General features: G+C 41.2%; 1 long non-coding RNA gene across 1 annotated transcript in view; it reads left to right on the forward strand.

Moving 5' to 3' along the window:
• Window positions 1-2,295: 2,295 nt before the first annotated feature.
• Window positions 2,296-16,406, forward strand: part of LOC143643313 (uncharacterized) — a 49,481-nt gene continuing 35,370 nt past the window's right edge. The window contains exons 1-3 of the long non-coding RNA XR_013156204.1: window positions 2,296-2,372; window positions 8,082-8,280; window positions 11,421-11,596. This is a non-coding gene — a long non-coding RNA (uncharacterized LOC143643313). The remainder of the gene's footprint in view (window positions 2,373-8,081; window positions 8,281-11,420; window positions 11,597-16,406) is intronic.

A 16,406-nucleotide genomic window follows, 5' to 3' on the forward strand; every position in this document is an offset into this window, starting at 1 on the left:
ATGGCATGCTAAACTCAAGAAGGAATATAAAACAGCCTTCTAAAGGAAGACTTGGCAGTACCATGAGGTAGGGTCATAAATTACAATGCTTTTCTTGACTTGGATCCTAAAGCTGGAGCGATCAGGTACTCTGTGGAAGTTACCACATACTTGGAAGCCAACACTCACCCCCCATCACTTTTCTAAAGAAGGAAAGGCAAAGCAGAGGTGGGAGGGAGGGCCAAAATGGTTTGGGAGACTTAAGAAGTTCAAACCATACCTTTCTGGAAGCCCTTTCTCATTCGTCCTTAGTGGCCATGCCTGGCTCTGTTGAACATTCTGGATGAAAAGCGTGCAGAGACATTTCCCAGGCAGTACTTCTAACTCAGCTGTGCTATCTTTCCCTGAACTTCCATGTACAGAACTCATCTCAAATTGTGTTTCTCTACCCTGCCTTCAGTCTGGCTCCTTTTGCAAACAGATAATCCAGATTCCAACCTCAGCCTCCTAAATCCAGCCATTGCCACCCCACAATCCATTTGGCACCCCTCCTTGCTTAGAACACAGTCAATGAGGATCACTCTCTTCCTCTGTGTTCTCCTGAGAACTTATACATTCATTGGGTGTAGAAATTAGGAAATTAAATCGTTTTATATATATATATATATTATGTGCTTCTCTTACTAGCTGGAGCCATTGAGAACAGGGACTACTAAAGTATGCATTGTGAGTACTTTTCACAGTCTCTGGCACATAATAGGTACTCAGTACACAAGCACTGACATGAATGGATGAGCCAATGGTCATATTTTGGGGAGGAGTTTTTTCCTCTACCTATCCATCCCCATTGTAACACACATGAAAGTAAAATGAGGTTTTCCAGGAAGCCCACTCTGCAGAGCTAATCTGGTGCCTGGAACCTCTTTTTTTTTTTTTAAACAAGAAAGAGTCCTAAATACCAGTGGAAATTGCACCCAGGAGCTCTGACTCAAGGGGAATCAAAGATGTGTCTTTTCCTCTAGAAAGAATAATACAATCTCTCATGAAAACTGTTAATAAATTTTAAAAATAAATATTTTGGGTTGATTAATAATTTGGTTTTAAGTACTTTGATTCACTGAGGGAATTCATTCATTCATGCATGCATGCATTCAAAAAAAGAACTGTTGAGTGTTCATTACTTGGTGGGCACAGCCTGAACACTGGAAAGACAAATTCCCTTTGCTTCAGGAACTCATAGCCCAACTGATGAACAGACATGTAAATGAGATGTGCAAGAGACCTGGTGGTGACACAGACTGTAGTATTATAATGTGGTGTGGTGCGTTTACTAACAGCATGTACATGATGCAGAGCTAGAGCTGCTAGAAGGAAGCCCAAAGAAGCTTACCGAAAGGTGCACCCAAGATGGGGTTTGAGCAAACATGTGGACAGTTAGTGCACTTTAGCTAAATTAAAAAGAAAAAGGAAGAAGAAATAAGAAAGAGAGAGAGAAGGGAAGGAAGAAGGAAAGGAGGAGAGGAAGAAAGAAAGAGAAGGTGTTAACTGTACAGGATAGAGATGAAATCTCCTTTCTGGTAATGTCAGCCTTCAAATGTCTGCTACCATTACCTTTATTTTACGATTACTGCCATTGTTAAGTAATTACACGTAACAGCCTACAACAGATGGTAAATAATTACTTTTTACCAATTGTCCAAGCCCATGTTTTCACTATCAACGATAATTAATGATCCGGGCAATGGCAGAAGCAATATACTACAGCAAAAGTCCTGCTGCTGCTGCTTGGAATTTTATATTCATTCAAAAGAGCACACGAAAAGGCGGCTTAACAAATAACAAAGAAGGAATATCGTTAAGGAGCTTATTTGAGTTAGAGTTGAAGGCCAATTCCACTGTTTCCTTTCAGTGGCTTCAAAATCATTGCCTACTCATAGTGTGGTAAAGCTATAATCAAACTTCTTGATATGTATTTGTTTGGGAAATTGAGACATTTAAAAATGTTTATTAGCTCCCTTAAGAAAAGAAGCATTTTGGGGATATGAATTTTAAAATCCTTGCTTATACATTTAGAAAACCAGTCTCACTAATTGTCCCACACTGCTTGGGGCAATATTGTATCAGGACAGTGGGTCACAGCTGCCTGCAGAGGGACAAAACCGGGCATGAGAGTGAAAAGGAAGTAGATTTTTGAAAATTGTGGTAACATAAACATATAATAGAAAATTTGCCATTCTAGGCATTTCTAAGTGTACCATTCAGTGGCATGAATTACATTTATGATGTCATGCTAGCGTCACTACCATCCAATACCAAAGCTTTTTCATCACCCTAAATAGAAACGCTGAGTGCATTAAGCAATAACTCACCAATGCCTGCTCCATCAAGTCCTGGTAACCTTTATTCTACTTTCTGTATCTATGAAGTTGCCTATTCCAGATATTTATTTCCTATTACAAGATTTGTCCTTTTGAGTCTGACTTATTTCACTTAACATAATGTTTTCAAGGTTCATCCATTGGTCGTACGATAAGGACTTCATTTCTTTTTAACGCTGAATAATATTCCATTGTATGTCTATACCACATTTTGTTCATTTATCTCTCAATGTACACTAGGGTTGTTTCCATCCTTTGGGTATGGTGAACAATGCAGCTATGTACATTGGTGTGCAAATGGAGTGGATATTTTGATATAAACAGATTTCTCTTGGGGCTGTACTTGAAGCATGTTGTAGCTTTCGAGGTTGGATCAAGACAATTTGGAAAGGCACACCTTGGAGGACAAGGCCCAGGACAGGTGCTGGGCCTATGGCAAGGCTGGTCAGGCACTGCTCTGGTCAGGCACTGCTGGTCAGGCACTGCTCTAAGGACTAAAATGTCATTTAATTTTGAACACAAGGTAACAGCAAAGGTTCTTTGAAATCTGTACACCAGAAGAAAAAGATTTTCAGTTTATTGAACCATGAAAGATGGTCTGGAATCACCCTTTCTTGCACGATGTCAGATAACAGCTCACCAGGTAAGAAGCAAATCCACCTGATGCAAAGTAAAGGCTGAAATATTCCATAGGTAGCAGGAAGATTTTGTTGTTGTTGTTATCGCTTTATGTCTGCTCGACTAGAACAAGCCTGTTAGCAGTGATCATCCTTTCTGTAAATGCTTTCTTGAAAACTTTTCGTTTCTTTGACCTATAATCTTTGAGGAGGATGCTTCTCCCATCACCGTGGTTTTGACAACCTGAAACATCAGCTGTGAATGCCTGGGGCCACCCAGAGAGCGAATCTTCTGAAGAGCTGTCTGAAGGGTCTAAACTTCAGCACTGAGCCACCAGCCTCTGCTCCCAGCTGAGGGAGAATGATCTGTTCCTTTGTCAAGAGCTGTGATGTGACTGCTAGGCAGTCTGCTTTTAATGGGGTCCTTAGGGTCTGTGGGAGGAGGAGCTAGTTTTTCTCCCCACAGTGCCTTGAATTCACCAGATGTGGTTGATGTGAGGATAGAATGGGAAAGGAAGCCTCACTCCTGCTGGTTCTCTCCTGTCTGCTGTAAATTCTGGAGAAGTTGCAGATTCAGAGCATGTTGGTGAGGGAGGGGTCTTGGTGGTGCCAGGGTGCCAGGACAAGGTTTGTGATCTTGCTGAGGGCTCCAGGACTGAAATTGAGACCTCATTCCTGCTATCAAGGATAAGCATTTCTAACTCCTTTGCCCTTGGTGAGAAGCCCAGTCCCCTGGAACACTGACTTAGTCCACCTTATATGCACTGGTTCATCAAATCCCCAGCCTAGACTGGGCCCTGACTTCTCATGGAGGAACTCATGGGAGGCAGGAAGTGTTGACCGAGGAGGGTGGAGAGGTTGGCAGGGGCCAGGCTGAGGAACTTCATTCCAGAGAAGATAGGAATAACTGAAGAGTAATTAGCTGGGGAATATCAGGGTCACATTTCTGTTTTAGGTGAATATTGTGGCAGCTGATAAGGATGGATTTGAGTGGGTCAAGATGGGTGCCGGGCAAAGCAGTTAGGAGTTTCCATCAACTGTTCAGGGTGGAGTAATCTAGCCTGAATCTAAGCCTCAGAATTCATGTATCTCCACCACCTGCTGAAAACTTCCATTTCAGTTTTCCATAAGCAAATTAACCTTATCTTCTTACCTGAAAATCCTCTCCACCTAATTATGCTCCTCCTATTTCGGTGAATAGTCAGAAACTCTATTCTCATTAGAAACATGGCCTATCGCCCTTGACACCCTCCTGTTTGACACTTCCCATAGTCTATACGATATCCTGCCAATTTTCCTTCCAGAACATTTATCAGGTCTTCTCCATTCCTAAAATCAGTATTCCAGTTCAGGTCTTCATCATCTCTCCTCTGGACTTTTGCAATAGCCTCCTGAAATGGAAACAATGATTCTTAGAGGGTCTGCTCTTTCAAAAAAGAATTGGAAATGTTAGCTCTTGATTGCAGATACTAGATCCTAAATAGGAAGCCTTACCTTAATCCCCAGATCAGGCTACATTCTTGCCCATCCTCTGCTTCCTTCTGCCATGTTTTTTTTTTTTTTTCACATTTCATTGGTCCTATCTAATTACATGTCTGCACTTCCCTCCAGGGTGGAGTTAGCAAACTACAGCCCATGGATCAAATCTGGTCTGCCACCTGCTTTTGTAAAAAATGTTTTATTGGAATCCAGTCATGCTCACTCATTTACATATGATCTATGACTGCTTTTTCACCCCAATGACAGAGTTGAGTAGTTGAGACAGAGACTATACAGGCCCACAAAGTTTAAAATATTTACTATCTGGCCCTTTGCAGAAAACGTTTGATGACCCTTGGTCTAGACCATAAACTTGTTGTGCTGGTTTGGAAAGATGTATGTCCCCTAGAAAAGCCATGTTTTAATCTAAATCCCATTTCATAAAGGCAGAATAATCCCTATTCAGTACTGTATGTTTGAAACTGTAATCAGATCATTTCTCTGGAGATGTGATTTAGTCAAGAGTGGTTGTTAATCTGGATTAGAGGATGACCTGACTCCACCCATTTGGGTGGGTCTTGATAAGTTTCTGGAGTCCTATAAAAGGGGAAACATTTTGGAGAATGAGAGATTCAGAGAGAGCAGAGCAGAACGTTACAGCCATAAGAAGCAGAGTACATCAGCCAGTGACCTTTGGAGATGAAGAAGGAAAATGCCTCCTGGGAAGCTTCATGAAATAAGAAGCCAGGAGAAGAAGCTGGCAGATGACGTTGTGTTTGCCATGTGCCCTTCCTGATGAGAGAGGAACCCTGACTGTGTTCGCCATGTGCCTTTCCAGATAAGAGAGAAATTCTGACTGTTCGCCACGTGCACTTCCACTTGAAAAAGAAATTGTGTACTTCATCGGCCTTCTTCAATCAAGGTATCATTCCCTGGATGCCTTAGATTGGACATTTCTATAGATTTGTTTTAATTGGGACATTTTCTTGGCCTTAGAACTGTAAACTAGCAACTGATTAAACTTCCCTTTTTAAAAGTCATTCTGTTTCTGGTATATTGCATTCCGGCAGCTAACAAACTAGAACATTTGTCAAGGATGGGGAATGTGCTTACATAAGCGTTGCATCCTCAGTGTCTAGCACAGAGCTTGGGGTGTAAATGCAATGTGTGTGTTTTGTGTGTGTTATATAAGAGGGGGCAGTTCCACAGGTCGTGACTCAATGGCACTGAGAGTGATGAGCTGCAGCCTGATTTCTATATGCATATGAGCAGCTGCTGCTGCTGTTGTTGTGTATGTGTGTGTGTGCGCATTGGGATTCTGTTATATGAGGGAGACAATCTCACGTGTTGTGACTCAGTGGCACCAAAGAGGATGAGCTTTAGCCTGATTTCTATATGTATATGAGCAACTGTTAAAACCTCTCCTTCCTTCCTCACATGATAGCCTCCGTCGTTATTACTTGATAATCCTCAAAGCCCTTAAGAACCGGCCCCAAACACGTTGATCTATCATGTCCTAGGGTTAGCCCTGCCTGCAACCCATAGATCACAGCCCTTCAGTAGATGCCTATAGTTCCTTGTGCTGTTGAGGGTTCAAGATCCTGAGATATTTTTGTTTTTCTGCTATTTTCAATACGCTTTTACGGTTGCATCTAATTATTTCAGAGATAGATAATGGATTTAAAAATTACTTTCTTGAAACAAAGCAGCATCTTGACATGAGGACCTCAGACTTGCCTACGGTCATGTTTATGTCCAGGCTCTAGGCTGGGCACTGTGTGGACATTATCTCTGAATGTAGTTTTGCTCATTGCTGCATCCTGGGTATCTAGAACAGTGCTGAGGTGTGGAAGGCAGTTAACAAATATTTGTTAATGAAATGCATTGGAATATGCTCATATTATCCTTTTGAACACCCTGTGATCTATGCCTTGTAAACTTCCATTTTACAGATGAGTAAGCTGGGCCGGTTCTGTAGCATGGCAGGTCAGTGGCAGAGAAAGGATTTAAATCTAGACTTTCTTGACCAAAAAAATAACCATGTTCTGTCCATGACATCAAGATTCGGATCTATTGGAGCCCCATTTGGGACTTAGCATCCTTACCTTCCTTATTACAGGGAGGGTTTTATATATATATAAATATATGAACATAAACTTCCCAAGTTATAATAAGCATTACATGATTTCAAAAGCCAAGTTTTCAACAGCTGAAGTTAATTATTTGCATAAAAGCAGTACAAAGGATTTTCAGTTTGGCAGATTTTCAAAAGGATAAACATAAAATTACTACTATGACTCATCAATTCCACTCTTAGGTATATACCCAAAAGAACTGAGAACAGGAACTCAAACAAAAACTTGTATATGAATGTTTATATCAGCATTATTCATAATACCTAAAAGGTGCAAACAATCCAAATACCCATGATGAATACATAGATTTTAAAATGTGGTATATACATACAATGGAATATTACTCAGCTATAGAAAGGAATGAAGTTCTGACACATGTTGAATTAACCTCAAAAATACTATGCTAAATGAAATAAGTCAGACCCAAGTAGTCAGGGTTCTCCAGAGAAACAGAAGTAACAGGATATGTATCTATTTATCTACAAATATTAAGTGATTTATTACAGGAATTTGTTCATCAAGTTTGGGGAATGGTAAGTCTGAGTTCTGTAGAGCAGACAGCAAGTTAGAAGCTCAATGAAGGCTGTTCTGAATTTCCCAGGAGAAAACATCTGGCTGAAGTAAGGATAGAAATTCTTCATTACTGAAATCCTTAGTTCCTGCTTTAAGTCCTCCAAGAGATTGGATGCAGAGACTCCCCTCCTTTGTTGACTGTAAATGGAATCAACCATTGATGCAATCAGCTGATTAATGATGTAAACCCATCTATGAAATGCCCTCACAGTAACAATCAGGTCAGTGCTTTCTTGACCAAACAACTGGACACCATATTCTAATCAAGGTGACACATGAAATTAACCATCACAACCACATATTGAAAGGATTCCATTTATATGCAATGTATGGTAGAGATAAACCCATAGAGACACAAAGCAAAATGGTGGTCACCAAGGGCTTGAGAGAGGGACACATAGGGAATGTGTGCTTAACAGGTAAGGGGTTTTCTTCTGGGCTGATGACAACGTTTTAGAGCTAGATAGAGGTGGTGGTTGTACAACATTGTGAATATACTAAAAGTCACTGAACTGTACAATTTGAAATGGTTAAGTTTATGTTATGTGAATTTCACCTCAATTAAAAAAAGCAACAGCAAAAATAATGAACAGTACAAAGTTCTCCCTGGGAATTCTGTGTTGGCTGTGCAGATTTTGGCATATTCTCTGAAAATTCTGAAGGCAGCAAGCTCTCTCCCATGCCACTGGAGAAAACCCTGTGCTTCCCCAAGGCCACACGGTATTCCACTAAAGCACATTAGTAATGGGGCAATTGAACTGTACACCGGCTTTTCAAAAAGCTCCAGTATAATGTAGCAATTGTGTCATAGACAACAATAATAAAGCAAAAAACTCCCAGCCAACTTTCTTCACATGACTGGACAGAAAAAACAAGCAAACACAAAAACTGACTGAGCCTCCCCCAACTCTCCTCCCCAGAAGGCAGATTCCAGAACCATTGCTTGATTCTCTGTGTTACAAATCGGATGAAGATTGGAAACGTCCTGCTATCTAGCGCAGCAAGTAAAACTAATTTGTGATTTTCATCCCTTTTGCTCTGAACTCTATTTATGGATGATCTCTGGTGTCACATCCATCTCCCAAATATATCATTAACTAGCAAGAACCACCTCAGCAGGTGAGATTAAAACTGATCATGTGGAAGTTTTTACTTGTGCACTCAACACTTCTTTACTCAGGCTGAATACCAGATGCTGTGTTTTTCTTTCCTCAGAAGATAATCTGCACTTTAATAGGCTACAAAAAGCAGCAAAAACAAAAACAACCAAAAACCCTCCCACAAACATTTATTAAAGCTTCAATAAATAGTAATTCACTGAAGATAAGTTTCTTCCTCCTGAAAGTCTAAATACCTTCTAAAATTTATTTCAGAAATATGTTGCTAAAGGATTAAAATAGATTGAGTGCTTAAGTCTGCTGCTGTTCATGTTCAACTTGGTTTTCCCTTAAGAATATTAAGCCAAACAGAGGGTAAAAAATTACAGAGGTAACTAATGTAAGATCTGACGTAAGCTCCTGGAGAGAGGGAAGTGTGTTCTGTTTGATCCTTCTTCCTTCTTCCTTTTCTTACCCAAACCCTTCACTTCTTGCTCTTCACTTGGTTTTCATTTGACTGTGGTTTCTCTTGCATTCAGAGCCTTGGAATTAATACCAGGCAATACTCTGGGTGGCTCTTTGAGATCAGAAAAGCCTCCAAGTGTAATGCTGGATGGAAATCAAAGGTGCCTGTTCTGGGCCTGGAGGCCTGTGGGTCCCAGTGAGCCCCCCCTACCTGTTGCTCATACTCTGAGCTCACCAGAATGGCTTGGTTTTCAGAAGGAGATAGAGGCAGGCTGGTGGGAAGCCCTAGTAACCATGTTGAGTCCTTTGGCTTTTTCCAGTTCATATGTCTTATTGTATTGGAAATTCTCCAGTAGCGGGAGACTGTTTTTCTCCATTCTTAAGCATAGTCCTAAGAATCGAGGGCCAGTAGAGTTGGAAGGAATCTTGGGGATCCTTTTGTCCAGTTCCCTAGTTGTACATATGCTTAAATGTCTTCCACTTTAGGTAAAATGTATCCTCCTTTGCGTTGTTCTCCAGCCTTCCCTCCATCAATAAACCTATTGAAAAGTAGCCTATACTCTTCTGAATCTGATGCCTCACCACCACCTGTCATCCCTTCTCACCTTTCTGTCATCCATTATTTGGGTATCATTACCAGAAACTGCTCATTGCAAAGTCATCAATAACCCTCAAAATTCCCAAAACCAAAGAATGCTTTCCCAGGTTTTGCTTGAATTTTGGCCACTTGGACTCTGCTCACTGTTCCCTTGGAAAACCCTCCTCTCTTAGCTTTGGTGACCTTGTTTTTTTGGGTCTCCCACTTCCTGACAGCTCTTGCTCAGTCTGTTTTGCTGGTTCCTTTTTCACTAGGTCCTTAGACGGAACCTTTCCCCCATGATTCTCTCTTTGCCCCTCTTCTCTTTTCACTCTGTGCATTCTAGAATGAGCTCATCAATTCTTGTTGCACCAACTGTCACCTCTATTGATGGCTCTCAAAATTATGGCACAAACCCAGATTTCTCAATTCCAGAGCCAAGTTCCTTACTCTCTGTGGGCATCTTCTTCTGGCTGGCTCTTAGACACCTCAAACATGACTTATCCAAAAGAAAAATCAGTTGTCATCTTCAGTCTTCCCCTGAGGTTCTACATCTATATCAATGTAACCAAACCAGAATCTTTGGGCATAATCTGACATCTGCTTCTTTCACACAGCTTACATCTAATTAATCACCAAGTTCCTCTAATTCTTCATACTACAAATCTTCTAACTCTGTCTCCTGCACTGCTGCTGCTCTGTCTCTTACCTGTCCTAGTGCAATATCCTTCTGATTGAAATATTTGTTTCCAGTTCTTACCTCTCAAACCCATCTCCAGTTGCATGTCCGAGTTATCCTATATATGCAGATCTGTTCTGACAACTCTCCCACTTAAAAACGCTTGATAGTCCTTCATTGTCAGTAGGATAAAAGGTGACCTCTTTAGCCTGACATAAAAGTCCCATCATTATTTCACTCCTGCCTCCTTTAATCTCATTGCTACCCATTTGTACTCTCTTACAGTCATCCCAAATCATGTTCAATTTCTGCCACCTTTTGTGTAGTTCTCACCTGTACACCTCTTTACCTTTGCATATGTTATTTCCTCTGCCTTGGAGGTGGTTGACACCCTGAAGAAGGCCAACTCATCCCTCAAGATTGTTCAATCATCCCCTCCTTGATGTCACCCTGAGCAAGAGTTACTTGCTCTGCTCTCAGTATTTTTGTAAGATTTTGTCTATGCCTTTCTTGGCTAATTATCCTACAATTTTGTAGTTGTTTATTTACAAGACTGTGTCTCAGCCAGAATGAGCTCCTTGAGGTCAAGGATCTTGTTTTTTGTACCTTTTTGAATTTCTAATACATGGAAAGCCCTCTATAAATACAATTACCACTAAATGAACTGGAAAACTGAGGTTCAGAGAGGCAAAGTGGATTTCCAATTCACACAGCTAGTCAACGGCAGTTTCTGTTCTAGAGCTGGGGCCTTCTGATCACGGCCTAGTCTCCTATACACCTCGCCATGGTTGGAGCCTGAAATTCAGCTCTACTATGGGGTGGCTTGGGCGGATGTAGGGGGAGTGGACAATGTCAAAGTGAATACAGATCAGCAGATTAAGCTGACCCCTGGAGGGGATGTGCACTGATAAGAGTAATCAGACCATAGGTTAACCTTAAGGATATGCACAGGAAGAAACAGAAAGGCCTTGAGGGTGAGCACTGAATCCTACAGAAAACCCAGGAGCAAACACTATTCAGAAATCTAGAAAGAAAGGAATTTAGGGAATTGGCATCAGAAAAACCCTTTGCAGGCATAAGGGCTCCTGTTATAAGGTTGGTGTTTAAGAAGTAGAATGTCAATCCCTGAAGGAAGGGGAACAACCAGATGATGCCAGCTGTCCTGGTCTCAGAAAACCAGAGTGCAGGGTAGTTACCAAGTCAGGCACTCAGGCACAGACAATAGGAAAGGAAACCAGTTGACAGAATTGGTTTACAAAGTAGAGAAAATGGGGAAGAAGGTTGAGAAGAGGGAAGACTGGCATAGCAGTCTTCTCAACTTATTTCTCAACTATGCCATACTTGTAAATAGTGAGAGTTTTCAAAATAGATAATATTAAACATCCCCCCATATTGTATTACATATTCTTTCTTTTCCTTCTCCATTTTCCTTTATCTCCAGCTCTATTTTTCCTGTGCAAATTAAAAAACAACAGCAACAACCACACAACTGAGGTACTGACTTTGGATGATTGGCCAGTGTGACCCATTTCAGATATAGAGTGGATCTGTTCATGCATTTGAGGTCTGTTTAGAACCTGGAAGGTCGGCAACTCCTCCTTGGAGTGTCTCTCCGAGGTAGGTGGAAGCCCACACTGAGAACATGGCCATGGGCTGGGTTGCAGAACACATCTGTTCACTTCTGACCTGGCCTTGAAGGAGATACAGAAAAGTGCTTAAACCCTTTATTTTTCCCATCCTGATTAACAAAAGTGTTTAATAAGTAAGGAAGTTGTTTCCAGTAACTTAGCACTGCATTAGTAATTTGTTCCATTATAATATTTATCACCAAAATCAACTCCATTCAGACAACCATTTGCTGGCTTCATGAAGGATAATGACTTCTAATTCCCATTACATGAGCATCTTTTAAAACCTTATAAGTGGTTTGCTACTTTTCACTAAGGTGTATCAGGGAGAGATTTTTGGACCTTGCAAAAAAGTAAATAAAACCCAGGAAAATTGAGCCACAGATAAGCAAATGAAATTGGATAAACACATATAGCGAATCCTCTTGAGGGCACTGTACTGTGGCTGTGCAAGAACAGACTGTCCTTTTGCTTCAAAGTCCATTTCTTGTTAACTCAAGGAATTTGAATTTTGCCTATCTAAAGCAGCTAGAAACTTCATCCCTATGTCATGGACATGGCAGCTTATGAAAATCAGAATGGTATGAGAAAGAGCTAGATATTCCACAATGCAGTTGGGAAGGATTTTGAAGTCAGAAGACTGTGCTTGGGACAGAAGTGTGTCCATGTGAAGGCTTGACTCCATCTAGTACTGAATGTGGCTTGAGGTACAGCCTTTGTTCCTGGCTTCACATGGGCTTTACCTGTTCATATTTCTCCTTGTATTTGCCCCACAGCACCAGTACAATGCTGAGCACATGGTACAGAGTTCAGTGCTCAGCTGCTTCATTCCAGATTGCTGCTATCTAGTGTGAACTGATAGCATACTGTGTGTGAGTTGCTGTTCAGAGATGTTTAATGTCATCCCATTTATCCAGCATTATAACCCATGATTTTTTTAGGTGATTGGGCCTTCATCTAGTAAGTAACAAGATTTTTACCATTTTATGTTAGTCAATTTTGATAGAAATTATGCTATAATATAATGTATATTTTAGTTTACCTACCAAGACAAGGCTTAGGTCCCTACATGTAAGGGTCTAGATGGAAAGTAGGACAAAGGTAGGAAATGATAGTAGGGATTATAAAAGGGAAAGTAGGATGAGTGCCCCAATGGAGAGCAAAATGGAAGTGTCTTGCAGCCATTTGTTCATTCATTCATTCAACAGACTCTTACTGAGCACAAATTTATGTGCCAAGCATGTGCGAGCACTATGGGCTGAGAGTCCCATGATAGGCGAAGTAAACATGCTCCCAATTTTCCTGAAGCCTCTAGTCTAATGGAAAAATCTGAGAAGTAGATGCCTCATTTCAATGGAGTATAATGAACATTATAATGAAGAGAAGAACTGAGGACATATAAAATGAGGCGGTGCAGAGAGAACATCTGGAGAAGGAAATGTGGATGAGTACCTGATGGAGGTTTTCATACACTCCCAGTATGTTAGTGAGTGTTGTCCAGGGTCATTTAAAGAGGCCTGACTGAGCAGACATGTGAGGTACAAAAGAACTGACATCTCCCACTCCCCAAAGAAATGTGTAGGAAAAGAAACAGGCAAAGCATTAATATCAAAAGACAATGGAGTCATGACTTTACTTCTGTCTTATGAGAGTACTTGTGGCATCTAATTGGGTCAAAGTGCTGTAGAAGTTTCCCCTTTTATGATGTGATATACTGTGACATTTTAAGGAAGATTTCACAGGTGACTTCATAGAGACTTTTATCTGACTCTAACTTTTTTTTAAAATAGTGTCTCAGTTAGCCATTGTTGCATAATAGACTACCCCAAAATGTAGTGGCTTAACCCAATAAACAGTTATTATTGCATCTGAGTCTCCAGATCAGCTGGGTGTTTCTTCTGGTATCAGCTGGGATAACTTTTGTGCTGGGAGTCAGCTCTGCTGATCTTGGCTTGTCTGTCTCACTTGTTTGGGGGTTGGCTGGCTATAGGCTGATCTGGGATGGCCTTGGCTGGGACAAGCAGGCTTTCTTCCACACAGTTTTCCATCATTCAGCAACCTAGTCTGTTTTGTGCACATACCATGGCAAACTTCCAAGAAAGGCCTCTTGAGGCTGAGCTTCAGAACTGATGCACTGTGAGTTGGGCCACATTCTATGGGCCCAGCAAGTTATCCAGCCCAGACTCAAGGGTGGAGAAAAAGATTCCATCTCTTGATGGGAAGAACCACAAAGTCACATTGTAAAGGGCATAAATTCAGGGAGAAGCATAATTGGAGGCCATTTTTAGAGTCAATCTGAAAATAACAAATTTGAAAACACCGGAAAACTCAGTGTTTCTCAAGTATTTTTTGTTACAGCTCATGTGTCTGCTGTCACCTGGGCCTCACCATCAATGTACATACCCATTCCGGTAGAAGGGACTCTAAGGTCCCTAAGACCTTCCTCAGCCTCCTTCGTAGTTTGTCCAGTTTCTCCACTTGCATGTGGTAGAAGTCATTTAAACCAAGGGCCATAAGGACAAATGCCCATTAAACAATGCTGGTCAGCTGTACTAACCATAATTGATTACTGATATTGATAGATCTGCCATGGTCAGTAGACAGATTCATTGGAACAGAGTGGTTGGCAAGTTGCCACATCCAGTGAGAGCACCATGTGCTCAGTGCCCCTCTAATACACACATAGTACAGTGCTCGGTGCTGGGTGCTGGGATGAGCTTGGGGTCATTGCTAGTAAAAGCTTAGGTCAAAGGATCTCAAGTACTTGGCAGAGAAATATGCCACAATCCATTAGCATGCCTCATGAGTCCCATTCTCCCCTCCAGACATGAAAACTGTTTTTCTTAAGTGAAGATAAGCATCTTATCAGCACCTCTGATAAAATATTTTGTATTTCCAAACTCTGCCTCTTTAGGAGTGATGTAGGAGCTCACATTTTTTTTCTGACTTTGCACTGAGAGGGAGATTACCTTCTTTTTCAGTTATTGAAACTGAAGTAAGTGTTCTGACAGGACCAGTTTGGATCTGGGTGCCTGCTATAGCCCAATCAACTTCCTCTGGGGTATAGGTTACTACTGCACAAGGGGGTGGGTGGGGGTTGAAGGGTGGATGGTACCAGCTTTTAACTAAAATGATCTCTCTCTATTTGAGGTATTTTGGCTGATTCAGACTAATTGGCAAGTAATACTTGACTACACATAGACAACAAGTTTCAAAAAATTAAAATACAATAAAATACTAAAAAGGCTTTACTTCTTTATTGTAAATATTTAGATATCCCCAGATTCTACAAGGAGGTACAGATGAATTGCTGATGATATTTTGAATGTACTTTTTAAAATGACCCCCAACACACAGCTTTTTAACTTGTTGATTTATATCTTTTTTCATAAATTTTAAATTAAAGTGGTTATTTGAGATTTCATTGAAAACTGGATTGGGATGGGGGTTTAATTTGTTAACAGAGTTGGCCTATTGGTAGAAATCTTGATGAGTTAAATTGCTGCAGTGGTCTTTGCCATGGAGGTTCCTCTGGCCCTCCCTACCCCAGATTCCACTTTCTCAGCTCCAGGCCATCTCATGAGCTATCATCCTCCCATGGCCCATCTGTTCATTGTATGGGTGGACTCTAAGGAAAAGAGTAAGAACATTATGGCCAAGCTTTATAGAAAAAAACAAGCGAATTATTGTCCCAGTGGATAACCACTATATTACCCATTCCATGAATAGTGGTCCAGAGGAAGTGTATGTAATAAGTGAGGGGAGGAAAAGAACTACTGCCTAGGGTTTTAAATGCTCATTGCTAGATGAAAATACCTCCAGTGTGTGACTCCAAAATAATTCTAAAAAGCACACCAGACTGTCTCCCATGCGATATTCAGAAGTTAATCGTTTTGTAACTGCCATTTTCCCAAGGCCACCAGGTTCCGTTAAGGGTCTCAGCACCAATCTCTTTCCCCCATGCCTCCCCTTCCCACCCAATTTACCACTCCACCATTCCTTCCTGGCACGTGGCCCATCCCAGGACTCAGCTCATCTATTTGACATTGGCATTTCCTGCAAAGAGATGGCAGGTAAAGGTAAATGGATTTGACAGTGGCAGAATTGTTTTAGTTGGTGTGTAACTTCTTGGTCACTTCAGCCAAGTGAGGTTAAACACAAACAAACAAAAAAGTCAGCATCTTTTCTTTTCTTCTACCATACAAAGTTTTCCTGAATAGGAGTTGAATCTCCCAACATCGTATTGGCCTGTGAAAATTCAGGCCCCTCAATGTCAATCAAATAGACATTTGCTAGTCAGTCATTTCTGAGCATCAGCAAAGCACAGGATTTTAATGGTAAAAAGCTGCTCTTCTTGGCTTACCCGGGGCTGACATCTTCCTTGGTTGGCACAGAACTGCTTCTGCTGTCACTTCATGTGCCTCTTGCCTGTCCTGTAAAAGGTATAAATATTGACATGCACGCTTGTATTTCAGTCTTTTCTTATGGCCCTGTTTCACCTTTTCCTGGGTACCAGGAAGGCCTCCTACTCCCCATGCAATTAGCTTCAATGGGCTGCTTGCTGGCACTGTTAAAATAGGAAACCTGGAACTGCATTGGTTTCTACTGTTGTGTTTGCTTATTTTCCCCAGTTTGCACACAGAACATAAGAGGACTCTCTCTAACTACTGCTGTTAAGCTCTGATTGCTGCCGAGGCATTATTAAGAATGACAGAGTGGGAGCCCTTTTGTTCCTTGCTCTCTGAGGGAACAGCCAAGTCATCCCTCCCCCATTCAAATCAGATGCCTTCCATCCTGCC

This window comes from Tamandua tetradactyla, chromosome 8 (assembly GCF_023851605.1).
Source record: "Tamandua tetradactyla isolate mTamTet1 chromosome 8, mTamTet1.pri, whole genome shotgun sequence".
In the NCBI taxonomy this organism is placed as follows: domain Eukaryota; kingdom Metazoa; phylum Chordata; class Mammalia; order Pilosa; family Myrmecophagidae; genus Tamandua; species Tamandua tetradactyla.